General features: G+C 42.9%; 1 long non-coding RNA gene across 1 annotated transcript; it reads right to left on the bottom strand.

Moving 5' to 3' along the window:
- Positions 1-12,932: 12,932 nt before the first annotated feature.
- Positions 12,933-26,777, bottom strand: LOC128903053 (uncharacterized). The gene is made up of 3 exons (XR_008463957.1): positions 26,265-26,777; positions 15,469-15,532; positions 12,933-14,223 (listed from the first exon to the last, which is right to left on the bottom strand). It is a non-coding gene; the product is annotated as an uncharacterized LOC128903053 (long non-coding RNA).
- Positions 26,778-27,845: the final 1,068 nt, after the last annotated feature.

The raw sequence follows: 27,845 nt of genomic DNA, 5'->3' as shown, positions 1-27,845 counted from the left end.
CCTGTGGACATCTGCAAACATCACTCCTTCCTCAGGTACGATGTGGGCTGGGCTGGCTTCCCAGTACGAGAGGAAACGAGAGGTTTCCTGTGAACTGATAGGTCTGACTGGGATGGGGGTGGAGGATGAGGGAACAGCTGACAGTGAGTGGTTTTTTCCTTTTACCAAGCCTTCTCCCTTTGTTCACAACCCTGCCATAGCACTTTTACGGAGAATTAAGGTGTCAGCTAAACTTCATCCTTCAAATGCTTAGTTTAGATGTACAACAAAGCATATGGCGTTTTGCTTGTGGCTGAAGGAGGCAATGACTTACATCTGCTCTTAACTTGCCTGTGCATCTGGGCTGAAAAAAATAACTGTGTGGCTTTTAGAAGAAAAAAACAAAACAAAACAAAACAAAACAAACCTATTGGAATTGTCAACTTCAGTATTCAATACAAGCTATAGCGGGCCAGAAAATCCTCCTTGCTTCCCCTGCCTGCCGTTCCCTTTTTTCTCCAGCACTATGAGTGATACTGACCAACAGGATACCAGGCAAAAGATATTATCTGAGTGAAAACGCTATTTATTTTTTTTTTTGTCTCTAATACTGTGCCTTTATTTCCAAAGCTGACCTGAATTACATACAGGACAGCTGAGACACTTAACATGAATGCTATAAACAAGGATGCAGGCAAGCTACAAAACCTCAGAGTTCTGGTCAGGTTTGGGGTAGAAGACCATCCTCACTAAAGCCAGCGAGAGCTGTGACAACAATATTAGTGATTTTTTTACCGTTTAGGACCAGGCTTTACCCCTTAGGATTAATAGGTTTTGATTGAATATGGAGAAGACAATCAATCATATCAAATAGATGAAAGGACCTGTAGCTTAACCACTGCTCTTTTTTAACCTATGTATAAACCAACATTCTCAGCCAAAACACATTTTGGACTTCTATTTCCAGAGTTTTTATTTTGAGTAACCTAAACAGGTTGTACCAATAACAGAAAGTTACTCTATTTCAAGGAAAAAGGAGAGGGGAGAGATCTCACTGAAGTTATAATAAAAAAAAAAATCTTAGCCCAAGACAATTCTTATCCTGTTTCTTCTGTATTACCATGTTCAGCCCACGTTTTCTCATTCCCAATCTTCCATAGTAGTATGAAGTCATGTAGTCATAGATGTAAACCTCTGGCATCTGGTTTCTACCAGTTCTGAACCCATCTCCTGACAATTTTTAGCACCTTCCTCTTTGCAGGAATCTCACATAGTAAATCTCCCTCAATTTTGTCAGTACCAGACGGGACTGTGAAAGTCCCATGTACAGGGTAATTTGCAGTCCTGTGTTTGGATGTCATCCTGACATATTCTGATTTGCAGAGGTGCTGAGCTTCTGGCACCTCCCAACTGCTGGCACTAGGCGTTAAGGGTTTCAGGGGACAATGTCACACCAACAGAGACTTGACTATAAGATCAGTATTTTAACAGTCTCTACATTTGAAACCATTTACTGCCAATGTGCATTGAAACTAAAAAAATTTCAGGTGCCTTCATCTTAAACACCAGCCAAACAGCTGCCGATGCTGTGGGCCAAGTGCACAGCCTTCAGTCCTGCAGTGAATTTTGTCTTGGTGCGTCTTTGCACTCTCATGGAGCCTCACTGAAACAAGTCTCGTTCCGCCCGTTCAAAGTTCATCAGGGGACCCAAGCCTCATCATTTGTCAACAATTCAATAGAAATACTATTAGCAGTACCTTGTTTTGCAAGCAAAGCAGAAATCCTACCGGGGCCACAAGGCCTGCCAAATGCATTGTTAATTGCATTTAAGAATTAGGTGCAACTGCACAGTCCTGTCATATAGAAATGCCTGCTTTCATTTTGCCCTGCATGTTGAGGCATCGCCCCTATGCTAGCTAGCATTCAGCCAGGATACGGCTACACAAGAGCGCTTCCACATCTCTCTCATTCCCTCGGCTGACTCGGGCAGGCAAGAACGGGAAACCAGAAAGGCCACCCCTTTCCGAGTCTGTTTTACAACAGATGGTTACAATCAGCTTTTACCGGTAAGCACAAACGAACAGCGATGTTTAAATTCTTAGCATCCTCCAGATAACATCTCATGTAAACAGAAGTAAATTGCATATAAGAAATGTCTTTCAATGTATTTCAGCATTCCTCTCTGAAACTGAGAGCATGACTTCTTGAGTATCCACAGTTCGAGGGGCCCCAAGTTTGCATCCTGCTGGATTAACCAAACCAGTTCTCACTAAGAGCACTGCCAAAATTCTGGAGATGACAGGATATGGAGCATGTATATCGCCCTCCATAAACAAACTAACTGCCAGAGTAACTATTCATGCTGGCTCTGCACAATATATTTCAATTCTATAATGAGAACAAGCTTTTTTCCCTCCCTGTAGCAAATATATTCATAAGATTAGGAGGCCTGTGTTACCATCCATATGACTAATTGGCATGCCATTCTCAGCCTTGCTAAAACAAGATACAGGTATGCCAAAAGCGTATTTCTGAAAGATGGGGGGTGGGAGGAGCAGGACAGGAAAGTTCCCTAAAAAAACCAAACTGCTAATAACTGCAAGTGTTAACAGAGTTGACACCTGTTGCATCATTTACAGTTCAACAGCAAAAGAAATTGATTGTTCAGGAAACTAAACACTACTTACTGCAAAGAAACACATCTGTTTTGCTAAAGCTGCATCGTAACCCTTCCCTGCTTCCACTGCTGAAGCATTTGCTTACTTTGGAAGAAATTTACCCCTTCCTCATGAGAAAACTGTTTCCCATAATTTTTGCCATGAGCAGAAGGAGCTCAGGGGTCAAGGGCCAGCCCAGAATTTTTTTTGTAGGAATGCCAAAGTACTATTTTGTTTGTTAGCTTGCAATCTTATTTTCCCTGCTTCTTTGTTCTCGTCCTTCCACTCCCATTTCCTTTAGGGGGATGTGGGGGAAAAAAAAAAAGCATAGGAAGTTCAAAGTTTTGGATTTCCTTTAAAGAATTCTGCAAAGATGCAAGTGTGCAAGGGAGAGAGAAACTGGGGATGAAAGAGGTCTACTGCAGCAGAAACTCTTTTCCTCTTTGGTCAGAACATCAGGTCTTGGTTGCTACAAATTGCTTTAAGGTATATAGGGAACTAGCAAAATTATTTTCTCGCTAGAATCAAGAAAGTGAAAACCCAGGCAAAAGGGGTGTTAAAAATAGAGTTTTGTGAAGTTTTCAGCTTTTTTTAAGCTTTTGTTAGCAGCTTTTTATCCTGAATTGTAATAATGGTTTGACTAACACTTTGAAATTTCTGCCTGTCAATCAAAGAATACATGCTGACAACACACGTGAGCCTTCACCCGCGCCACGAAATCCTTCACCAAATCAAGCGCAGTGCAGAGCAACTACTCCTGATGCTTGTTAGGTAGGGAAACAACTAAAGAGGTAGGTTGAGAAGAAGAGGTCAACTTTTTTTAAAAGCCAGGAAAGCTGAAAAATAGATTACAAAGCTAATTTGAAAGCTCTTTTATGTCTTATATTTCAGTCCCCCCCGAAGTAATGTAATAATGTTAGCACCAAAGCTTTTGTTTCCTATGCAAAACAATTAAATGTTTACTACTCAGATATTTCACTGCATAAACCCCTTTCAGTGCACGGCTGCTCGTGGACATGCAAAATCTCACTTGAGTGGAAGAGGTTTGTTTTGGAGGAAGAGGAATGTAGGCTGATAAAGTGACATGTTGATAATGTGGCATGATAAAGTAAACATGCTTATAGTCCTCCTTTGTATTCCTGAGCAGTGGATGGATCTCTTCTCCCACACAATAGCAAGGACAGTTCTGTTAATTCAATACCAATGCGTAGTATCGTCTTGAAGAAAAAGCACTGGATATCCAATTTAAGTTTCACACAGGCTAATCATCTCAACAATATTCTGCCTTTAAAAAACACTCCACAAAGTACCTTCACGGTTTTGTCTCTTTTTTGAAAATCACTAGTAGATTTTTTTTCCAGAGTTGAAGGAGTCACCAGATTCAGTTCCTTATTTTTACAGTAGCCCTGGAAGTTAGAGCAAAATAAGCAGGGAGACAAACCTAAATGTAGGCAGAAAAGCACATACATTTCACTTGTGGCAATGCAATTAATCCTTGCATTTTTCTGAATCAATTTACTGTGACTGGAACATTAATTTCCTGTTGTACAAAAAAAGTCCTCCCATTTTTTCAAGTCACATGCAGTTGGTGTGATGGCCATAGCTGGTCCTCTCCAGGACTGTGGTCTCTGCCCATTGTACTGGTTGCCATATCTACCTCTTGTGAGATGTCTTCTTAGAAATGAAGTCTGAATGTGTTACGTGACTTACCTTGCCAGAAGATCAAACCGTGAGAAGTCACATTATCTAGTCTGAGCTAATAAGACTACTCTGTGATTACAATAGCCTGAGCCAGGTCGAGTTACAGAAACTGCACTGAGACATCCTCTCTCCACAGACAGGTAGTAGAGTATAATTATAGTGTGTCCCAGACTCACAGATAACCATGAAATATCAGGCACATCTCCCTTAGATCGTATCTTAATATACTTTAATTGTTTTAATGAAAACTAGGATTTTTCTCAGGGTGACTGAACGTGCAGGTTCTCAAACCACCCAGTGTATGACTTCCCTCCATCATTTTTACCGCGTTGCTCATTCACCATTTTCTCCAGAGGTAGATGAAAAGGCAGGCATTTGGTAACAGTGACAAAGAAATAGTGTTAGGACCTCTGGTGTAACTCTCAGCATACAGACGCTTAGGAGAGTAAAAAACCATAAAATTCCTGTGTTTCTTCTGCAGACGCTTAAGCCCCCAAGATAGCCAGAAAACATACTGAGTAAAGGCTCCATTAATCATTTCCAGTGCATTGCACTTTATTAATTGAAGTTTTACCCTGGACAAGCATTTAAGTGCTGCAAAACATTCCACATTGTGTAAGGCTTAACAATATTTATTCTGAGCTTTGTGCACAGAATAAGGCCCAACAGGTACTCAAATAAGCCACATTCTGTGCTCTCAGCTAGACATTAAGCAGGCAGCATTAGCTTGATTTTTAATCCTACATTAATGAAATACTGAAAGGAAGGACAAGCCAACAGTGATTAAAATAACTACAATATTTGGCAGACTTACAGAATACAATTAGGGACACAAGTGTGTTAATATAGAACACATACATGTGTAAACTGCTATTTATTAAAAGTAAGCCACAGGTAACGGAGAGACAACACCGTAGCCTTAGTGTTGCCAGAAGCTGGTGTTCAACAGGTGCTGAATGCCAATACATGTGCTATTCAATACATGGTGTGGTCATATCGGTGCTCGGACACCCTCACCAAGAGGATCCTTGGACTCCGTCAGCCTGTGTGGATGATTGTGTCTCTCCTCAAACCTCTGTTGCCGTTAAACAGGAGTCTGGTATAATGGCTAGTGGGTTTTCTGCTAAACCCACTGCTGTTTCACTTCTGAAACGTTAGCGTTTTTAGCATGCAGATGTAAGGATTATTTTTTTAGTCTTAGGACTTTGATTCCATGGAAATAGCACAGGCCCCTAGCAATGACAGCTCCAAGTCATGGGAGGGGGTGTGGATCTGAGTCTGGGCTTGGAGAAGCGCAGAGTTCCTGCAAAAGGGCAAAGTTCCTGGGGTGCTCCCCCCGGCAGTCTCCGGCTTACGGGGCACAGCTTCAGAAAACCAGCAGAACAGGGAATGAATTGTCTGCTCTTCTTTCCTTGGGGGCTTCATATCAGTTCTGGAGGCAACAGCTGCTTTCCATGGCAGTGACGAAATCAATTCACATGCAACGATTTTCTTTTTACTTCCATGCATCACATTTTTAGTCCACTAAAGCTTAAAAGAGGGAGAGAAGAAATGCAACAGAAGCTTCTCGCTCATCACTGGGAAATGTATTGCAGACAATTCAGAATTTGTAAAATCAGAGAATACCAATACCAGAGATGTGGTTTTAAGTGGCTGATGTGTTCCTGCCCTGAGGACACCACCATTCAGGAACTAGGACAAAGGCCATGTTCTGACATCAAAAACTGCTAAGCTACTTTGCTCATGTGGGGTCTCATTGTCTTTGGTGGGTCTCCTGTCCAGGGGTTTTATGCAGTACTACATATAGATTTTGTCAAAAGGTTAGAGAAAGTTTCTGCTTGTACAGAAATGCAATTTTTCTTGAAACAAAATAGTTGGGATGTTGCCAGCGAGTTTTAGTAGTTCAGTTTATTCTGACCCAGAATTACCTTCTTCAAAATGAACAACAACAAATACTACCCATTCTATTACTAAAATTCATCACTGTGGAAAAAAAAAATTGGACACAGGCTTCTCATTAATAATAAAAAAATCTGAGTAAGCACCCTACTGCATTCTACGTTTAATGATTCTGAAGGTCATTAAATAAATCCTGTGAACTGATGAATTTCATTCCTCTTTTCCCCAAACTTAGAATAAACAAAACACTAAGAACACCACAGAGTGAACCCAACCTCATGGTAGTAAATTGTCTTAAAGGGTTGTCTTTTCTTACCCATTCAGATGAATCTATATACATACTAAAGAGCTTTCAAGCAGGGACTGTGCAAGGGCATATCAGGTTCACATCGCTGCCCACAGCTTGTCTGGTGCAGTGGTAAAGCAATTTGTTCTGTGTCAGTAACAGCGTTCATGGTGTTGTGCTGATAAGGAGGCCTAGGATGTGATTTATTCCTAGAGAAGCTGAAGATGAAATTCCAGCTGTGTTACATCCCCTTCGTTAAACCAGCTGTAAGTTACACCCAGATCCCTGCAAAAGGCAGGGAGATACTGAAAGGATGAAAAAGGAAAACATCTCCAGAAACACAGCACCTCACAGGCTCCAGGGCACTTGGCTTGGCTAATGGTCTTCTGTGTGACAAGGAACATATGGCTTTCGAAGTTCTCGAAAAAACATGTCAGGGAAGGGAACATTAAACCTCAGGCAGCTTCATCTGGTGAAGGGCAAAGGGAGGTAAAGGCAATATCTTACCTGACAAGAGCTAAAACAACCCCCAGAGTTCTTACTGGATATGGAAACTGAAAATTACAGCTAATAGAAAAAAAAATATATGTTATTGTATTAAGCCATAGGCTCCCATCCATGGAGAAATTCTTCCAGAGTCATACAGCTGACAGGAAGAAAAAAACAGCCACCCCTCAAAATAACCCACCTTTGGTGGATTTCCACACCTCCTCAACCTATTGAATCTAGGAAAAAAGGACTCCAGGGCATATAATGGTAGTCTATTTAGAAGCAGTACATGGCCACAGTGCCTTTGGGAGCTGCTAGATATAACCTTGAATTTGCAGTTGTCAATTGTCTGTGTACAGCCTGCAGACTCAGGTAGGAACCAGTCTGCACTTCCAATCTGATGTTAAAGAAAGTAATAGCATAGGCAATGAGAGTTTTAATTCAAATGCAAGTCTCGGCCGTAAGAAAACACACCACTGTGATATAACTCCATAACCAGTGGAGTCGGTGTACTGACCATTGGCCTCTTTAGTGTTTTTTCTCAAAGAAACAGATGAGCCAGAGCTTCTCAAAGCAAGAAGCATTGCCAAAACAATGCACTTGACCTAAACCCATAACCAGAAATGGGTAAGACACAGTGGATGGAACTCACCACCCTAACAAAACTTTAGTCCAACTTTGGTACCATATATCAAAAATTTCAAGCCCAGCAGCTAAAATCGGTCAAAGTTTTCAGCAAAAGTTAACAAGGTCCTCTTTTGGGCTCTCCCTTCACTGAGCATTGCTAGCAGATATGTCTATGATATACACATACCCCTTCACACAAACACAAAATTCAGTTTGATCAATAATGTTTTACACAGTGAAATAACGATGCACATACCAACGCAGATCCTAATAAAACCAGTTCATTCTAGACGTACACCTGAGAAGAAAGGTAAGTCCCTATCACCTTCAGAAAGAAGCGGGGACCAGCAAGCAAACCTAGCAGGTGTGGGGGTTGTGGCAAGCGCGGGTAGTTAGGCTGTGGAACTCCTCACCGCAGGGCGATATGGACCATAACATTTTCTATATGTTGAAGGGGAGCCTGTGCAAGTTAATGGAGAAGAAATCCACTGAGGTACAAAGTATACAGAAACCACTTCTGGTTCAGCAAGATGTGAATGGTAAAGACCAAAGGGTTGGACAGCATGGAGGGCAGGAAGGGGAACAAAAACGCTGAAATGTCATGTAGTTTTCTCTCTGTTTCTACCCTCTTTCCTCAGCATCCACTTTTGGCACTGTGGAAGGCAGAGCCTGGGATGGAGGCCCTGAACAGATACAATGCATATTCATTATATTTTTGCCATCTTTTGAAAAATATGGTGTTAAGATGAAAATGAGGAGAAAAAGTAGCTTCCCACAAAGTCACTAATAACAGGATTTTAGTTCCTTTTTTTATTAGTTGGATGTTGTGTACCTAGCCTTTAGCAAAGCCTTGACACGGTTTCCTGCAGCATTTTCCTGGAGAAACTGGCTGCTCACAGTTTAGATGGGCACATGTTTAACTGGGTGAAAAACTGGCTGGGTGGCTGGGCCCAGAGAGTGGGGTGAATGGAATTAAATCCAGTTGGTGGCCAGTCACCAGTGGTGTTCCCCAGGGCTCAGTACTGGGGCCAGTTCTTTTTAATATCTTTATCAATGATCTGGATGAGGGGATTGAGTGCACCCTCAGTAAGTTTGCAGATGACACCAAACTAGGTGGGAGTGTTGATCTCCTTGAGGGTAGGAAGGCTCTACAGAGGGACCTGGACAGGCTGGATCGATGGGCCAAGGCCAACTGTATGAGGTTTAGTAAGGCCAAGTGCCGGTCCTGCATTTCGGTCACAACAACCCCAAGCAACGCTACAGGCTTGGGGAAGAGTGGCTGGAAAGCTGCCCGGCAGAAAAGGACCTGGGGGTGCTGGTGGACGGCCAGCTTAACATGAGCCAGCAGTGTGCCCAGGTGGCCAAGAAGGCCAACAGCATTCTGGCTTGTCTCAGGAACAGCGTGGCCAGCAGGAGCAGGGAATTGATGGTGCCTCTGTACTCGGCACTGGTGAGGCCCCACCTCGAATCCTGTGTTCAGTTCTGGGCCCCTCTGCACAAGAGGGACATTGAAGTGCTGGAGCGTGTCCAGAGGAGAGCTACCAGGCTGGGGAGGGGTGTGGAGACCAGGTCATATGAGGAGAGGCTGAGGGAGCTGGGCATGTTTAGTTTGGAGAAGAGGAGGCTGAGGGGAGACCTCATTGCCCTCTACAACTACCTGAAAGGAGGTTGGAGAGAGGTGTGAGTTGGTCTCTTCTCCCAAGTAAAAAGTGACAGGACAAGAGGAAATGCCAGCGAAGGTTTAGATTGGATATTAGGACAAATTTCTTCACCAAAAGCATTGTCAGGCATTGGAGCAGGCTGCCGAGGGAAGTGGTTGAATCACCATCCCTGGAGGTATGTAAAAGATGGGTAGATGTAGCGCTGAGGGACATGTAGTGGTAACATGACAGTGTTAGGTTAATGGTTGGACTTAATGATCTTAAAGGTCCTTTCCAACCTAAGGGTTCTATGATTCTAGTGCCAGTGTTTACTCTGTTCTAGAAAGAGCAGCTTTAGCTAGTGCCTTTTCTGAATAAATCTTTTTGGTTTTATGTGGACATTTTACATCTGGAGATAATAAATAAAATATAAAAAAAAAAGCAAAGTCCCATAAACATAGCATTGTCCAGTTGCAGTAAATTTCCATCACAGCACCACTTAGGAACCTCTTCTACTCTCTGAAGTTAAAAGATTTAAAAAGAAACAACAGCAAACAAACACACACAACAAAAAAGAACAACACAAAAAAAACACCTTAAATGATTTGCAGCTGCTCTTGGCAGTGTTCAGCTGATCACCCCCATTTTCAAGTTGCTCTTAGAAAGAGACAACAGTTTCTTTCTCCATTTCTTGGTAATCTGCTTGCCTTCATTCTTCAGGTCCTGTTTAGTTTCAAAATATATCCACTAAAGGTAATCATAAGCAAAAACAAACTGATAGACAAAAATCACAGCTAAAAATAACTATAGAAAGTTACACTTTTTCATACCAACTACAGTACCATACCTTTTCTCTGCCCATCACATGACCTCTCTGAGTAAATGTACAGCTGACAGAGCCGTGGAACATTGGACCAACGCTTCTCCAGACCACGAAGGGTGCAGGAAGCAACTGCAAAAGAAGATTCCTGGAACATCAACCCCACCCCACTCTTGTTCTGCTTTTTGTGGGCAAGTCCAAACTAGGCTGCAAATCCAGTTCCGTGATAGTTAAGGGTGGTGTTTGTCCTACAATGGATCCAAACAACCCTGACTTTTGTAATAAGAAGAAAATGTTATTGCCTTAAATATTTCTGGACTTTTCCAGATGGGTGTCACAGGCCACAGGCTATGAATGTGGAAATACCTCCAAAAGTCCTATGTTCAGAGAAAACCAAGAAGTTCCTACTGGAAATCTTATTCTTCTGAAAATTTCTGCGTGAAAACTCCAGTTTTGACATTGGCTTCTTAAGTCATTAATGCATAGTGAAAGTATATGCCATAAAAAGGGCACCCATTTGTGACAGACCTTGAAATCGATGTGTTTTACTTGGCTTATAGCCACAATGAATTTTGGTAGGCCCAATAACACTTCCTGCAAAAGTATCTCTGTTGGAAGAAGCAGCTGCACTATGCAGCATGGACTTCATCAGCTGCGGGACAAATCCAAACAAGATTACAGTGTAGCTGCAGCGCTCGCTATAGACATGTAACGAACAAAGCAAGAACTCCCACAGAGAGGGCAGCAATTCCCACCTAACACTGGAATTGGGAAAATGTGTGAGAGAATAACATCTGCATGCTCTAATGGAAGAACAATACCGACAACACCTCCTCCTCCGCTCTGCAGACCAAAAAAGGTCTAACCAGCAAGACCTCCAGGCAGTGGGAACTGAGGGAGTGAAAGCTGGAAGATGATGTTGCCAGTCTTCCTGGGTGACTGGTGTGTGACTGCTTAATAGAAAATGCAATTCTGACGAGAATGAACCAAAGACTGATGGGTGAACAGGACAAACCCTGGCTAAATACAGGGCTTGCAGGCTGTAAGTTTTCTCTTTCCTATCAGATTCCGGGAAGCATTAAGGCAACTCAGTGGCAGGAGGTCAGAAAACTATAAGTAGTCAAAATTTACAAAGTCATTATCCTGCATTTTAATTGTGGTAACTGGGTGCATCTTTTTTCCTCCGTGGCAAATTTAGAGTAAAATACACTGGCCAAAATCAGGAAGATGAATATCACTAAAACATTTTACCTCACCAAGGTGTGCAGGTTAAGAGCTCCAACAGAAATCTCATATATCAAGTGTTAATTTGTGAAACTGAAATTGAGAAATTGTTTCTTGCAATAACTTCTCAGAATTGAAGGTGAAGCAAGGTCAGTCAAACGAATACCATAAGGCACCAACACCCGTTTTACAATTCCTCCCAGAAAAGGATCTGTACAAGTCTGCCTTTGAAGTAGTGAGCCCTAGTGTACCTCTTGTTATAAATATAACATTGACTCTGTTCCTCAGGTGTTTCCATGAATAACTGTATATATTTTGAAGAATTACTAATTACAAAAAATTATTGCAAATGGCCTATATAATCCTAATCTATATAATCCTATAATCCACAAGAACCGATGGAGAGAAGTCCCACAAAGGTAAACATCAAAGAATGCAGCTCAGCAGTGGAAAACTGAGGTTTTTTTACAGAATGTGTGTTGAACAAAGCCATTCCAGAGAAATTAAAAACAGTTGTTAGACTGCCTCTTCCCACTGGAGAAATTACTGGCATTCATGGGAATATAAACCTATTTAGTGATATTCCTGCTAAACCTATACAGGATGCTTGATTCCTCTACAGATTTTCTGAAAAGCAACTTTTTCTGGTCTTTGGAGGAGAGAATTCAATAACCAAATCCCTCAGGCAGCTAAAAATGTTGTTTGCCAGCCTTCCAGCTTATAAATGACTGGCCAGGTGCCTTGCGAATAGTTTCATTACCTGAAAGATGCATCTCTATTACTAATGGATGAAGAGCAGCCAATTGAGCCATGAATAATAACTACAATGCACAAGAGAAATTACAACCAGACTAGCAATAAGTTGTCTGCAATTGGGCTTTTGCACTTTAAATTCCAACAACGAAACCAGATAAGATATCCAAGAGAGAGCGGAAACAGGATCATGAAATCCCAGGAATGGCACAACTAAGGACAGGAAGCATAGTAAATTCTCAAAAGGAAAACTGGCAATCAGTTGATTGCTACTCAGAGTTTGCAGAGATTGCACAGCTAATAGATGAACTGAATGATGCGGATTATCCATTTAAGAAAAAAAAAAAAAGGCACAATAAGCCAAACAAAACATAACAGAGCTTCTGAAAAACATCTAAAATAAGAACGTTACTTTGACATATATTCAAAGCAACAGCACAGCTGGCAAAAGGCAATCGCAGGTGAAGACTTATGAAAATATTAGCCTTGATGAATTCTCTCAGACAGAGGAAGAGGAGACTCAAATACCTGGGTATCACTGAGACGTACCTGAAAATACTCAGTATTTGCATTACGGTCAACATTCAGATTACAGATGGGGCCACACCAGAGCAGGTCATTGCAACCACCACGGAGCCCCTCCACCCTGATTGTGGGTTTCTAATCCTGCTGCCGCCCCAGGCCTGTCCTCGATCCTGAGACTCTGGGGTTGCAGGTGCAAAAAAGATCACAGCACAGCAGAAGATGAACTCACCTGATTTCAAATTTTACATCTGCGAGCAGATGGGGAATTAGGCCTGAGCTGAAGTCTACTAAGGGCTATTAAGAGCTTTTACAGGATAACTTTCATTGCTGAGATCTTGCTGGTTTTCAGGGGTCCCTGATCACTAAGGGCTTGCCCTTTAAATTGCATTACTCAGCTGCCTGTGTGGTCCTTTGCTAGATGCTTGATTAAAAAAACATGGCCAGGATTAACTGTTAAATTACATGCCTTTGTAAAGTGTTTTTTGGTTCGTGAAAGCTGTGGAACATATCAGGGAACACACCGAATAAGACGTTGCAACCTTTTTTGTTATATTTAACATGATAAAGGCCAGAATTTTTCATATTTTTAAAAGAATTTGCACTTATATTATGCTGCAACAAAACAACTTGCAGGCAGTGGAGAAGCTTTGCTAAGGATTTTAGCTAAATATATAGGCCAGTTCTCTACTTTACGATAGGTACTCCATTCCCCTCACCACAGCTGTGAGAGGTTGCCACAGTGGTTGAGCTCTGACGGAAGCTGGAAAGCTGTGTTGTTTCTTGGGCATGAATCTGAACGGTTACAGAGCATTTAAATCATGCACTGCGTGGAGAAGCTAAAAACCCAGGGGCAGCCTATCTGTGCTAAGCTGGCTATGCTTGCTCTGGGTTCATGAACCCGCTTTCTTTTCACTGTGACTGCCTTGGGCTCCGCTGTGTGGTGCAGGCATGAGTCCCGCCAAGCTGGCTGGTCAGTCCTAACCAGCTCACCTCGTTCCTTCTCGTACCTCCATTTCTCCACCTGTGAAATGGGAAGACTAATATTTTTCACCGCAGTCCTCCACCATCTACAGAAGAAAGAGCAAGGCATGAAAACTAGGACCTTGCTATCAGCACAGGTTCTTGTAAAGCTCAGTGGTTATCTTTGTCACTAGCTGTGTATTTTCATTCAAATGTAACCGGAAAATATTTATGGAAACGGAGGACATGGGAGAAGGGACAGCAGATGGGTCAGCAGTTCATTCTTACTCTGTAAGCAAGTACATTTGCTTACAAAGCTAAAGCGGTTCTTTGCCACACTTTCAGCTTACAAATGACTGGCCAGGTGCCTTGCAAATAGTTTCTACAGGTTAGTGAGGCACAGTAAATAAAAACAAGACTGTTTAGGAGGTGACTTTTCAGAAAATAAGATTGTAGCTCGTTGCACATATCCTTTCAAATGGCACGTTCCTGTCCCTGTATTCTTCCTTTTTAGTCTAAAATATTTGTTGGGGAAACATCAAGGCAAAATTAGCCTTCTTGGACTCCCACACCAAGCTTTGAAAAGCTGTTTTATCACAACTCAGGACAGCAAAGACCAAGTTTCCAGGTTTTTAGCACTCAGGGGTGGTAGCAGAATCAGTCCTGTGAAAGACAGGAACAAAAATGTATTTCAATACAGCAGCATCAGGGTTCGTTTTTGCAGACCGTTAAATACTTCCTTGAAAGATTTGGAGATGAGGAGGTGTTAGAGAGATTTCCTAGATGAAAAGGAAATGTGCAGGTCTGAGAGCGGGTGGTGCACATCTAGGATAACCATACCGACGCAAATGTCAACATCACGGGAATGTGATACTGGGGATTAAAAGCCCATGAAACAGACACACTGAGTGGGGCATCAACACAAAATCAGCTCCATGCCCACAACCATCCCTGAAGTGAGGATAAAGTGAAAGGTTTTTGCAGGGCTAAGCCCTTAAACGCACTCTGGGTATATTAAAGCATTTAGTCTAGATGGTTAATTCCACTGATAGACTGCAAGGGTTTGATTCATGCAAGTACAGAGGTCTTTTTTCTATTGCACTAACATCAAGAATTTAAGAACCATTAAAAATCAGGAAATAAGATATGGCATATAAACTCACATATTACAAAAATGAAGGAACATAATCTGTCTTTATTAATAAAAAGGCATTAACTTCACGTACGTACTAAAGGAGAAGGATTTCGAGAGGAATGTAGTGATGTACCTCATTAGTAGTGAAAAGAAAAAGCTATACTCAAGCATCAAGAAAATATATTTTGAAGAGAAGTCAGAATAATCAGTACCCTGTGGGACTGAAGCCCAAGGAATTATACACAGTTAAAATCACAATAATGAACCAAAGAATATAGCAAAAGATTTTAAAATGTCTGGAGCTGGGGAGCGTTGCTCAGACATTCCAGACAAAATGCTCCAAAAAAGGCATCAGGCAGTTTTTTATGGTCTCTACAAAGAGAATATTTGAGCTTTTTTTTCTACTCCTGAGACTAGGATCCTCTTACAGGCATTTTTGTTATCAGATATTTTACAGTCCGCAAAAGCTGAAACAGAATGGTCAGGGGGCAGGGATTAGAAGAGAGACAAGCAAAAGCTGAAAAAGCAAATAGCAATTCAGTAGTCAAAGCAGAGAAAGACAATGGGGGCTCCCTTAATGTTTTTTATCACATTTCAATTTGTTTGTTAGCTAAGAAAAGTGATGACATGTGACAGTATTCATCAATGAGCTTTTGGAAAATGAAGGGATAACTAAAAATTAAAGCAGGAAGGTGTTCTGTGCATAAAATGGGCATTGCAATGGGCAAAAGCATGCAGACAAAATTGTGTGAAAAAAGTTACAAAAGACATACCCAGTCAAGCCTGTAGACTCTGCTCAGGAGCTGATGGCATTGAGAGAAAGCACTGCTGGAGACCCTAAAATTAAGGGACATGGTTAAATTCGATGCAGTGAAAAGGAAAACTGTTGAAGATGAGAGATAAAAAGTACCACGATGTGTTTAGGGTGGGAGGGGATAAGAAGGCAACGTTTGCAGATGCCGGCATGGCCAAAGACAAAGCTAGAGTGCTCATGATGGTGGTGAAAGAGCCGTGAACAACATTTAAGGTCCAGTCAGTACTTTGATACACTGTGGAGCAGAAAAGAATGCAAAGGACAAAAGAGGATGAAGTCAGAAGCCCTCACTAGTCTAGCAAGACAAAAGATGGTAGATGTTACATTTCTGGGAGTAAAACTGGTCTGACAGAACAAGTAGAACCCGTGATACAATGGTGTAACTACATGTCTCACTTCACTGACCGACAAGCCACAAGCATGCTGAGGGGCACGGCATTGGAAAGGACAGAACTTGTGGCTGCTCTTCCTGCCTTTGAGACACTGGCTGTTCTACAGAGCTACAAGCTTCAGGGGGAGCAAGACACAGCTATGATTTGTACACAGAAGTTCAATTTTAGGGTCAGAAATAAATACCAGGAGATGAAACAGAGAAGAAAACAGCTGCAAGGTAAGTTGTCAAAGAGAGCAATTAGATGGGAAGAGTGGGCGGTTTTTCTGAAGTACAATTCAGCAGATTAGAGGATAGTTCTCAGCAAAGCAGAATGAGTATGTGCTTTCTGTCTCACGGATGCCAAAAGTCAGAGATGTGATCAGAAGGGGGTAAAACACCCACTCATTGTTACCAAAAGTACATAGGATTAATATGGAGGAAAGCCTGATACAATCAAGAATAACTTCAGGAACCTGAGGAGGCATCTAAATACATACACTATCCAGGTAATTTTCTACAGATTCCCTTTCTAGTGCATTGAAGCAAGAAAGAAATTATTAGAAAACAAGATTAATTCTGGAGCTACAACAGGGGAAAATGTGATGAGTTAAAGGGTGGGAGCCCAAGTTCCTAGAAGGGAGCATCCACAACTTTTCTGGGCAACCTGTTCCAGTGCCTCACCACCCTCACAGTAAAGAATTTCTTCCCAATATCTAATCTAAATCTACCCTCTTTCAGTTTGAAACCATTACCCCTCATCCTGTGACTACACTCCCTGATAAAGAGTCCCTCCCCACCTTTCCTGTAGGCCCCCTCTAAGTACTGGGAGGCCACTATAAGGTAGTGTAAATCACAAATGACAATTTGGTATGCAGCTTCAGGAAAGGCACAAAGCAGAGTTGGTTTTGGTGGGCTTTGCATTTTCCGTGCACAGGTTGAGCCACACATGTCAAACACAACCTGTACTTTTAACCTGACCGCGTGTTCTGAAAGAACATCGGTGTGCCAAAATCCAGAGATCACCCAGCCTCTGTGTGGATTAGAGTATTTTTCAGCTGCGTGTGACATTACGTACTGCAGACCACATGGCCGCAAAGGGGCAGAGAAAGTCTCCACTCCACTGCTACATGCAATTTTTGGGTCCTGACCTACCAGTACAGATAGCTTCAATTTTTTCCACCAACAGGCACAGGCTGTTGAGGTGAAGGAATGGCACTATTGATGTTAGCTGTAAAAGTCAACCCAAAGCCTGTGCAACAGAGGGTGAGAGGCCCAGCTGAGGCAGCCCCTTGTGAACTACCAGTTGTCTTGGCCAGCAGAGCAGATCATGGTCTTTCTTCTTTTCCTTTTCATTGGTATCGTATATATCCCTGTGAAAAGTCCCTCAGTGGGACTTTGCATTTTCCTTAAATATGCAGCGATGGTTCTTTGTATTTTAACTTTTTGGTGTTTAGTTAAAATGAATCAAGGGGAAAGTTATTTAGTTATTAGTTATTTTAGTTTTTGACACCGCGTTGCCCCTTTAGGAATATTTAAAAGCCCTTTTCTTGAAGAGGCACTCATTAGTCAGCTGCTTCTTAAAAGCACAGGGTATGTGTGCTGCTAGAGATATCACAGGCTGTGTAACCATGCAAAGACCTCTGAGCTGGACCCAGAACAGCCGTTTGCCTGTTCTGGGTTAGCAGATGGAGAAAAATCCATCCTCTCTATAACAAAGGCAAGAAGAAACCTCAACGCATTTAAGAAAAATAGTCTTCGAAGACAATTCTCTCCCCTTTTTTAGACTTTTAAGCTTTTGGTTGGACGTCAATGGCCAGATAAGTATATTTCAGCTAAACCCTCAGGAAAGTATTTTAAGCCATGTTCAGTCTCTCTTCCTCCCACGATCCACACCGTCTCCTTACACCCTATAAGTCATACTGCATTTCCCAAGACACGCCACTACTTGGCTTTCCAAGAGACACAGTTCTCCTCAGCATGAGCTCCACAATGGATGTGGCTCCTTACCGGCTTCTTTCTCTGCACTCAGCTTGGCACATGCAACCCAAACTGCTTACACCCTTTCCTGAATGTCATCCCCAACGTTTTTGCAACTCTCTGGCTTTGATACCCATTTTCCTCGTGCCTTTAAGTATTTGCTTCAACTTGCTTGACAACCTGACTGCATTAGCCAGGTAGCAGTGAGGTGGCTCCCCTTCTTCTTTCTTCTGCAAGGAATCACTCTGAAAGGACACAGTCTCTCTCCTGGCTTGTGTCCCAGATGCTTGCAGACGTGACAAACCATGATATCCAGGCACCATCTTTGCTCTCTACTTTTCCCCCAATTGATGAGTTATACAGTTCACTCTTTTTCTTTCTTCTTATAAGGACAGTCAGAGGCAGACCTTGAGGACTGACCACCATTTAAAAACCTTTCTCCACATGCTGTGTTTTGACCTCCTCTCATTGATTAGGAGACGCACATTTTCCTCCCAGTGCTACACTGGACTTGTCTTCCCACATATGGTAATATTTTTTTCTTACTGAAATGAGACTTAGTCTCTCATTTTAGCCCCAGTGAGGCTAAGATAAAGATGCCTATGCCTACTCAGGAATGCTATGAGCTCCTACTGCTTTGCTTTGCTTTGTTAGGAGCCAGTTTACCCCCAGGAAAGATGGCTGCCACATCACAAACTGGGGGCGTAGATGAAAAAATGAGGAGGTGGGTGCATGCAGAGACCACATGGAAAAAAAGAGGAGGAAACAACAGGGAGAGAGTATGGAGAGGAAATCTCATCTTAAACCTTGGGAGATAACAGGATTAAGAGGAACACAAGTTCAGACAGGCTCAATAGGTTTTATGGGAACATGCAGGGCAAGAGTAGTGGGATAGCAGAAAAAGGAGATCGGAAACCAGGGTTTGTATTGTGAAAATGATCACACCAGGTGCTTATGTTAACAGATTGGCTGAGGATGCAGATGGGAGGATGAAGGAATACAAGGGGAGGCACAGCTTGTCATCATGACCACTCAGAAGAGCAAATTCCAGTTCAGACAACAGTACCTTACCAATCCAACTGGTTTCAGTTTTCTCGCCCGACACACTTCATTCTTGCTAATGAGCAAGCAAGACCCAGAAACATTCCCACAGAGGACTTACTTGCTGTGGAATAGAGGGGCTTTGTTCTTTGACTAAATTCAGTATCGTTAAAAGTAAGCCTAACAGCTGCAAAAACAGTTTCAACTGAACTGTCCTCCCAACTACTGAAGCTCTCCAGTTCTTTTCAAATCTTATATCAAAATCTCTCTGTTGCTCCTTATGTTTATTTATCCAGTTTTCTTCACGCTGTCTCGTGCGAAACATTACCGAACAAGTCTCTATACAAAATAATATGCAAATTAAGTGCACAATATCTTATACTGTAAATGTGATAACAAATATTTCTAGAGATTCTAATAAGAGTCAGGCCAACACGCCACAGCCCCTTACGCTTTAAACTCTTTTCTTAATGTCCTTGTGCATCAGACATCCATTTTGTTTCCTTGCAAATGCCTCCTGAGACACCATTCCCTCTGCAGAGCCCGCCGATGCTTAGTAGAAAGGACACCCGCTGGTCCATGAGTGAAAACAAAAACCTGCTGGGATCCCAAGGCAGATCCTGCTCTCTGTACCACCCAGCTACTTACTATCACTACTTGAAATCAGATTATAGAGTTGCTGAAACACGGGACTCATTCTAGTTACATGCTGGAGGGACCTCTTGTTTCTTGAGGATCACCCTTGTTTCTAAGGTATGAAGAATTCCAACTGCTCTGCCCACACTTTAAATTATACTAAACAAATGGTAGCACCAGAGGATATTTATTGTACAGAAAGAAACGGCAGTGCTTTTTTTTATTTTACCTAATGATTGTTCTATGGTATCAACAAACCAGGCCTGTTTTTCAAGGATGGCGTTGATGTGAGGTGTTTCTTTTTTCAATAGCAAAAAAGGGGCATTTTCCTTGTTGTTTACTCAACAAGCTCAAAGAGCACTACACGCAAAGTAAATACTCCATTGCAGCAGCTATAGCCTTTTCACAGATCAACCCAGAAAAGAAAATGATTGAATTAGGAGCAATAATGGCTCCTTTTTTGCAAGTGAAAGAAAGCAAATATTATTTGGATGAGGTCCAAGCACAGCTTTCCCAGTGCACGGTATTTTATTTGAGGTATAAAGGCCTGCAAAAAAATATCCAGCCAGCTACAGCTTGTGAAGTTTGCCACCTACTGAGGAAAGCACAGCACAGCACAGCAACGCCAGGAAGAAAAAGGGAAAAAATAAAAAAAAAAATTGTGCGGAAGCTGTTATATCCATATATAGCCATATTTTTTTTATATATATATATATACACACATATACATATAGCCATATATATAGCCATATTTGTTCTTGGAGGCTATGGCCATAAAGGCTTCTGGACTCCTCTAGACAGCTGACAATGGATCAATTAAACAATAGAAATACTTCTCATCCTCCTCCTTTATACACAATATCTTACAGACAGTGTTTTATCCTGAGTCAGTCCCAGATTCTGGCTTACAAACCTAGAAATGACCGGGAAAAGGACTCCCAGCTTCTGCAGGGAACATATAATTTCCTAAAGATCCAAGGTGTTGAGATGTCCTAAGTCACAAACTGCTAGGTAATAAAAAGTCACACTGTAGCCATTTCAAAAATTGTATTGGTAATTTTTATTCACCTCCAAGGCCTATAAGAAGTACTCTAAAGAAGCTAAGAGTCTGTCTTTACAACAGGGGGCATATGAGAAATACTACCTGTTAAAGTCTAGAAATACCTGTTAGAATTTAGAAAGCTTCTTTAAAATGCTTTAAAATTTAGAAAATTTAAAAATGCTGTTTTGCGAAACGCATGGCATATACACAGCCTTAGAGCAAGGCATAGGGTCCTTACACAGGTCATGGAGACACCATTGACCATGAGAAGGTTGCTCTCATTTCAAATTCACATAGTCAAGATATGTATAAAACTAAAAATGCTATTAAAACCTTTAATGGAACCATAAAAGAAAAAAAAAATCAGAATGCAAAAGCTTCAGAAGACTTCAAGCCCAGATTCCTTTGCATCTGGTCATCAGGGTATAAATAAAGCCTCATCAAAATAATACTCCTCATCTGCAGATGAGGTTGCTGCCTGGCACAGTAGAGAGCAACAGTTCCACAGCGGAGCTCATCTCCTCCCATTGGAGCAGAAATCATCTGCCCTGGCTGCTCCCAGGGGGGGCTCCCGTTTGAATTTGGAAGGCCTTAAGGACCACCAGAGCTACCAGGGACATCTTGCACCACAAGCAGCTGCACCACATCTGTGGCAGATGCATATGGCAGTGACCTTGTGGCCATCTGAGGGGAGGGATGCTCAGACTCCAGAGGCAGCTGTACTTCCCTCCTGCAAAAAATCTCCCTGTGTTAGTGCCAGTTAGCAGGCTTCCAGTACCTGACGGGGGCCTACAGGAAAGCTGGGCAGGGGCTGTTTGCAAGGGCACGTAGCGATAGGACGAGCTGTTTGCAATGGTTTTAAACTAGAGCAGGTAGGTCAAGTTTAGACATTCAGAAGAAGTTCTTTACAATGAGGGTGGTGAGACACTGGCACAGGTTGCCCAGAGAGGTGGTGGAGGCCCCATCCCTGGAGACATTCAAGGCCAGGCTTGATGAGGCTCTGAGCAACCTGATCTAGTTAAAGAAGTCCCTGCTCACTGCAGGGGGTTGGACTAGATGGCCTTTAAAGGTCCCTTCCAACCCAACACATTCTATGATACATACATATATATGCATACACATTTAAATGTATGTATGTATCCTTATGAATGTGTGTGTGTATAGATAGATATATATAGACATATATATATACACACACACACCACGGCAGCTGATACCATGTAAATACATGTTAACACAAAGATGTAGATGAAATACATCCACAACAAAAGTGCTGAACAATGACCCGAATTCTGGTAACTGGGTAACGTCATTTGAAAACATCACTTTTGATACAAATGATTCTGCAGGCTATCACCCACACGGATATATATGCAGATATATTGTATCTCACACAGACAGAAAATCCATGTTTGACTGGCACAACCTAAAACCCAGAAGTACTTCTTGGCAATAAGTCATGATTAGTATTGCAAGGCACTGAGAACAGTGCATGCCGCTCTACCCAGATTTCTGCACACACGTACTTCTAGCTCCGCACAAAGGGCATAATTCCCTACAGACTGAGCCGGCGTACGCTGCTGTGAACAGCTGTGTCAGCACTTTCAGAGCCCCTCACCGGCGCTGACGGGGCTGTGTGCATGCAAGGCAAGAGAGTGCTCCGCTTCCAGAGTGGCAGCGGGAACGGGCAGTCGCCACTCTTCCAGTGTATGGGTTGGGAGAGTGACTGGCTGAGTGGGTGGCTTCCTTTTTCAGGAGGTGAATTGAATCCCCTGCTGAGATACTCCTGGACAACCAAATTGTCATGCTATGGCAAACCTCATATGTTCACTTTATGCTGTGATTAAGAGAGCAGTGGCTTCTAGCAAACTTGTCCTGGGAAAATCATAAAACGTTGGGCCCTAACCTAATAGCAATGACTTTTAAAATTATCGTAGTCAACGCAAGATAATTAAATAGATTTGTAGACTCTACACTTCTTTGGCTTTCTTCCTGGTGGGCTAAATTAATTTAGAGGAAATTTTGTTTCTTAAGTGCATTAACAAACTTCATTTGCAATTGGAAGTAATTTGTCTCAGAATGTCCCATAAAATCAGCTGCACACCCATCTGGCCCTGGTGCTTTATTATCTAATATTTCTAATGTGCAGGTCTACTTTATTTCTTCCACATCACACAGTTCCATTAACTCTCTTGGTTCTGGTGCAAGGCAGCAAGCACAGCAAGGCGCTGGCAGTCAGGAGATGTCGCCCCTCTGGGTTCTGCTGTGCTGCCCTCCGTGGTCACAGCACGCACAGCTGTCTTCTCAGTAGACCCTCTTTTACATTCCTTTCTCATCTGGGGCACCTACCTGGAATCCCATGGTAGGAAAATGGCAGATTTTCAAAGCTTTGCAGCACTTGCTTTCTCTCCTGTGGGTGGAGCAGGATGTCAATGCATCAGGACCCTAAGCCCAGTGCTGGCATCAGGCTCGGCATCTACGTGCCCGCCTCAGTCCTGCTCCTGCTCTGCTCCAAAATGGGCACAGACCCCAAGTGTGAATTGCATGAGATCCAAATGAGCAATGCACAAGACAGACTGAGAAGTCTGAAAACAATTAATCTCCATCTGTCTCAACCACCCCCTCTGATGTAATTTCAGATACGTCGTTACCCTTCACACCCTCAATGTACAAAGAAGCCCATCCAGCCCCATACGGCAGCTGGATATCATGTCTATGGGCTGCAGACCTCCATGTCAAAGTGTCCACTCAGCTGGTATTTTGGCTGTACCCCCCATCACGTCCTCATGCGTCTGCAGCCAACGCAGCCAACAAGGCAATGGCCAGTTCACAGATGCGGGACCATGAATGCACAACACCAGTTTTTAAAGATGTTTTATCTTGGAGATGCCCAGAGGACTTTTATTATGCCTCTAGTCTCCAGATCGTGCTTTCTGCTCTCCTCTGTGAATAGTGTTTCTCTGTAACCTGCAGCTGTATGCATTCAGTCCTCCAACTGATGCTCCAATGATTAGAATGTTGTCTCCAATTACACTGCACACATTTCTCAGCTTTTGCTGATCTTGTTAGGGCTACAGCCATTTCTTTCATATCCTGAGAAATAAATCCCACAGCATCTTGTATTCCCAATTTCAATTAGCTCCTGTAAAGAGCAACCCCTTTTTTCTTGGCAATTTCAGTGTCCTCCTTTGTTGTTCGCGTCGATAACGGTGAGGGTAACTCCTGGCAGCCATTGCCCTCCCTGGGGAGCAGAGCCTTTCTCTTCTGGGAAGTGCTGATCTGATCAGCTAAGTTATTTACTTGGGTTGAGGTAAGGACAATTGGAGGTGGCGGGCGGGGGGGGGGACTTAGAAGAGGGAAAGAAAAATCAAATGGGAGAGGCTGCAAATCACCTGATAGGTGTTGGTCCAGGGTCCCTGCCCAGGAGCTGCTGCCCAGCCACCACAGATCCGGGCAGCAAAAAAAGCCCGCAGTTTCTGCTGTATTCACGTCGATCTTGCCTCCACCACTGTCAGGGAGATGGGGGTGTTTTCCCTGGCGTTGGTGAGGGAGCCTGGGCAGCACTGTGCAGCCCTGGCAGGGCACCAGCTGGTGGAACCACCTGGAACCGCCTCTCCCCCAGCATCCTGCAGCAGGAGCATCACTGGAGGCTCTTCCAGGAGCTTAATCGGATTTTGTCTGACTGGTCATAAAACTCTCCTAGAGCTCCTCTGGATCAAAAAGCTTCCTTCCTTTTAGAAATACGTGGTTCGTATGTTTTTTTTCTTCTCTCTGACCATTGATGAGACACCACTTTTATAAAACTTAAAATAAATGGTTTAACTAGTTTTTGAAGTTGCCTGCCCATCCAAGGCCTAGCCTTTGGTAAAGATGCAACCATCCACACCCCCATGGTAGGAGACAAATCAGCCTCCCTCACCCCTGACATCTTTCTGGTGACTGGTTGGAAGACAAAGCCATTTCAACATTAAGCTCAAGCTTAATTACTAATCAGCTCAATTTCAACACCTGCATCTGTCACTGGAAAAGTGCCACATCATCACAAGCCCCGCCAGGAAAGCCCTCTCACATGTTATAAATAGTACTTGCTGTGCAGGTTTTTTTAGTAGGAAAGTTTGAAGCTGTAATTTTCTTTACGTTGTCTACCCTGTTTAATTTCCCTGCTCAATAAGTGTGGGGTGGCATCCATACCACCTGTATGAATAATGCCTGCAGGATGTTAAGAGGTCTGGAAATTTATGGAAGAGGCTCAAGGCCCTGTTTTCGCACACACAGTGAGCGTGCTTGCTAATTTCACATGAAGGGGCAGTAAGCGTCCTGGTCATGACCAGCTCCACCTGCAAAGCTTGAGTGGGAAACAGCAGGAAGGACGTTGTGTCCTTGCTGGTCCTGGGCACTCTTTGGGACTGGGATGGCCCTGGGCTCTGCTGCTGGGTTTCCTTGCCCTAGACACAGAGGTGGGGGACTGTCACTAGGTTATTCTTACTGGTGGTGGCTTGCCCCGCATTCAACAGAAAAGATGGCTTCCTCTTCTGGCCCCCAGGCTGGTTCTGTCCATCCGTTATCTCTTGCTGTGCAGCTGAGCAGGCTCACAATATCATTTTTGCTACTGCTGTCTCAGCTTAAATGCTCCGAGTGCAAGAGAGATGGCTAATACAATGCCTGCCGGCAGAACACCTCACATCCAGCTAGGTGCCAAGGCTGCAGTTCAAGCCTGGAAAGACTGCAAGCCTGGGGTGCTCTGCTTAGAGGAAAACCTCACCTGAGAAACTGCTTGGGAGGTCCTCCACTTCTCCAGTTCCCAGTGTGAGCTCCCTGACCAGCAGACGTGATCGTGATTGCCCAGCTTTGAGAAGGCTCACTCCATATTACCTTTGTGCAGCAACCTACCTGGTAGACTAAGCCTGAGGTCTGGGGAGCCTGAGGTCTCCTGAAAATGTGTTGCTGCCAAAAGCAGGTCTGGGATAGATGGATGGATGAATGGGAGGGAGAAAGGAAGGAAAGGAAGGAAGGGAGGGAGGAAGGAAGGAAAGGAAGGAAGGAAGGCAGGCAGGAAGGAAGGAAGGAGAAATGCATCAGGAGAAGGAATAGGATATTATTTTTTTCCTAGCTGGAGCAAACATTTCTTGGCTAAAGCTGTATTTTTTGTTACCTTTCTTTTAATTTTGCAGATTCAGTGATTTGCTGCTCATACTCCTAGCAGTTCATCCTACTGCTTTGAGGTGCTGTGATGGGACAAAGCAGCAAGGAGCCTCGCCTAAGCCAAGCACATGTCAGCTTTTATCATGAGAACAGGGCACAGCCTGTTATCAGGTGTCCAGCCTCTAGGTTTTGTAATCACGTTCTCATCTAACGCCCTCTAACAACAACATTGCAATTTAATAAAATGTGATTTGTGCAAGCTACAACAACAGGAACTGAAGGGAAGTAATGTAGCTTAAAATGGGAGAATTGCCAGAACATTGGCAACTAAAAAAATCTCATGTTGCAACAAAATAATCCATTTTCTTTCAAAGAAAATAAGGAGTTCAATGCCCTTCCATCTGGCTTTCTTCAAAACCTTATCCTTTGACAAATCAGCCACTTACTGAGTTAAGAGATTGAACAGACCTTCAAAAACCCTGAAGTATACACAAACTTGAGTTCAGATAATCAGTTTCTGCTTGATTGTCAGCTGGTTTTGTACCGTAAAATGTTTTCCCGATTTTTCTCCAACATCCAGAAACTGGTACTTCAGGGTGGCCATGGCTTCATCTTTCTTAACTGGAATTGTCCCACAAGGCCTCCTGAACTTCTTCTGAGAAGACAGCTTCATCCAGGCTCTGTAACAGAAATGTTCACAGCCCCTTAATGGCTCAAAGAAACGTTACATGAAATGAAGACTTTAATGAGAAAATACGTACACTTCTTGAACCACCGCTAGCTTTTTATGCCTTAAAAATTTCAGCCGTTTCTGGATGAAACTGCCTCTGGTGTCACAGTTGCCAGGCTCCCTGGAAGCCCAGTTTTCCAGCAAGATTTGAGAGATGTTGGGTTGTGGGGATTTTTTGTTTTGCTTTGCTTTTAAAACCAACACTGTTCGAGGTAAACTGATCTAAACAAGCTTTTACTGATGGGAAACTCCAGGCAGTGCTGCTGCGGCACTAGAAACTCCTGTTTTCCTCACAAGGTGTTGCAAGACACTTCTAAAGCCTCTTCAGTAATGTAAACCACACCAGTGTTCTACAGTGCTCCGGTAGCAGCTGGTGATAGGAGACCAATTAGTACGATCAGATACTATCTGATCAGGTCACACCAAGCACACCGGAATCTATATGGATGCTTTGGGTGGATAGTGGTCGATTATTTGGCATTTAAAGTATGAGTTACAATGCAAAGTCCCTTCTTGTGAGATACGACTGGGCTACTGCCCCAGGCTGCTGCCATGCAATTTGGGTAGCAGCTGCCAACATTTAGGTAGAACAGGACAGTTTAAATATTACTTGAGCGTTCACCCAGAAATAGCTGAGGGACAGAGAACACAGTAACGTTCATCCAAGGAGCTTATTTTCTGAGAAACAATGGTTTTAATTATAGTAATTTACAATACAATGGATTCGCACCCAGGAAACTCCTGCATATTCCTGCTGTAAACTACCAGCTGGCTCCTTGCACATTTGCAGTCACCCCGTTACAACTTTTACCTTGCCTAGCTGTATTGCAGCAGTAAACGGGATTAACAGAGGCTAGTACTAATCCTATTAACTTCTCACTCAAAAGTGTCTTGGAACATCATCTTTTTTGTTTTTTTGAATTTGTGAAAACTCATTTAACGTACTTCTAGGTATAAATATAGAAAGACATGTTACTTGACCTGTCCCGAGCTAAAACACTATTTAAGTACTCCATTCATCCAAGATGCCTTAACTGCATGTTTATGGCCACCTCAGGACAGCATAAAATTTACCAAATGCAGAACGCGTGTCTGCGGGGGCAACAAGATGACAGGATAGGATGCTGGAAACACCCTCGGTTTATGGATGAGCCCACTTCACTCTTCATGTGGTAGGTCAGGCCTTCCACCCACCTCTCAGCATTGCTTCTGCTTCAGCACAGGTATGACACAGCAGACTCTCTCTGGCAGAAAGAGCACTGGACTAGAAACAGAATAGTCCAGCCCCACTCAGTTTTTTTTAGTATAAATCATCAGCTCCTTCAATGGTGTCACAGCAACACACACCAGTTTAAAATTTGCCCCCAATCTGTTATTTCAGTGTTATGATTTAAT

This window comes from Rissa tridactyla, chromosome Z (assembly GCF_028500815.1).
Source record: "Rissa tridactyla isolate bRisTri1 chromosome Z, bRisTri1.patW.cur.20221130, whole genome shotgun sequence".
NCBI classification, from domain to species: domain Eukaryota; kingdom Metazoa; phylum Chordata; class Aves; order Charadriiformes; family Laridae; genus Rissa; species Rissa tridactyla.
The sequence above is the reverse complement of the archived record's forward strand: the minus strand, read 5'-3'. Positions and strand labels throughout refer to the sequence as shown.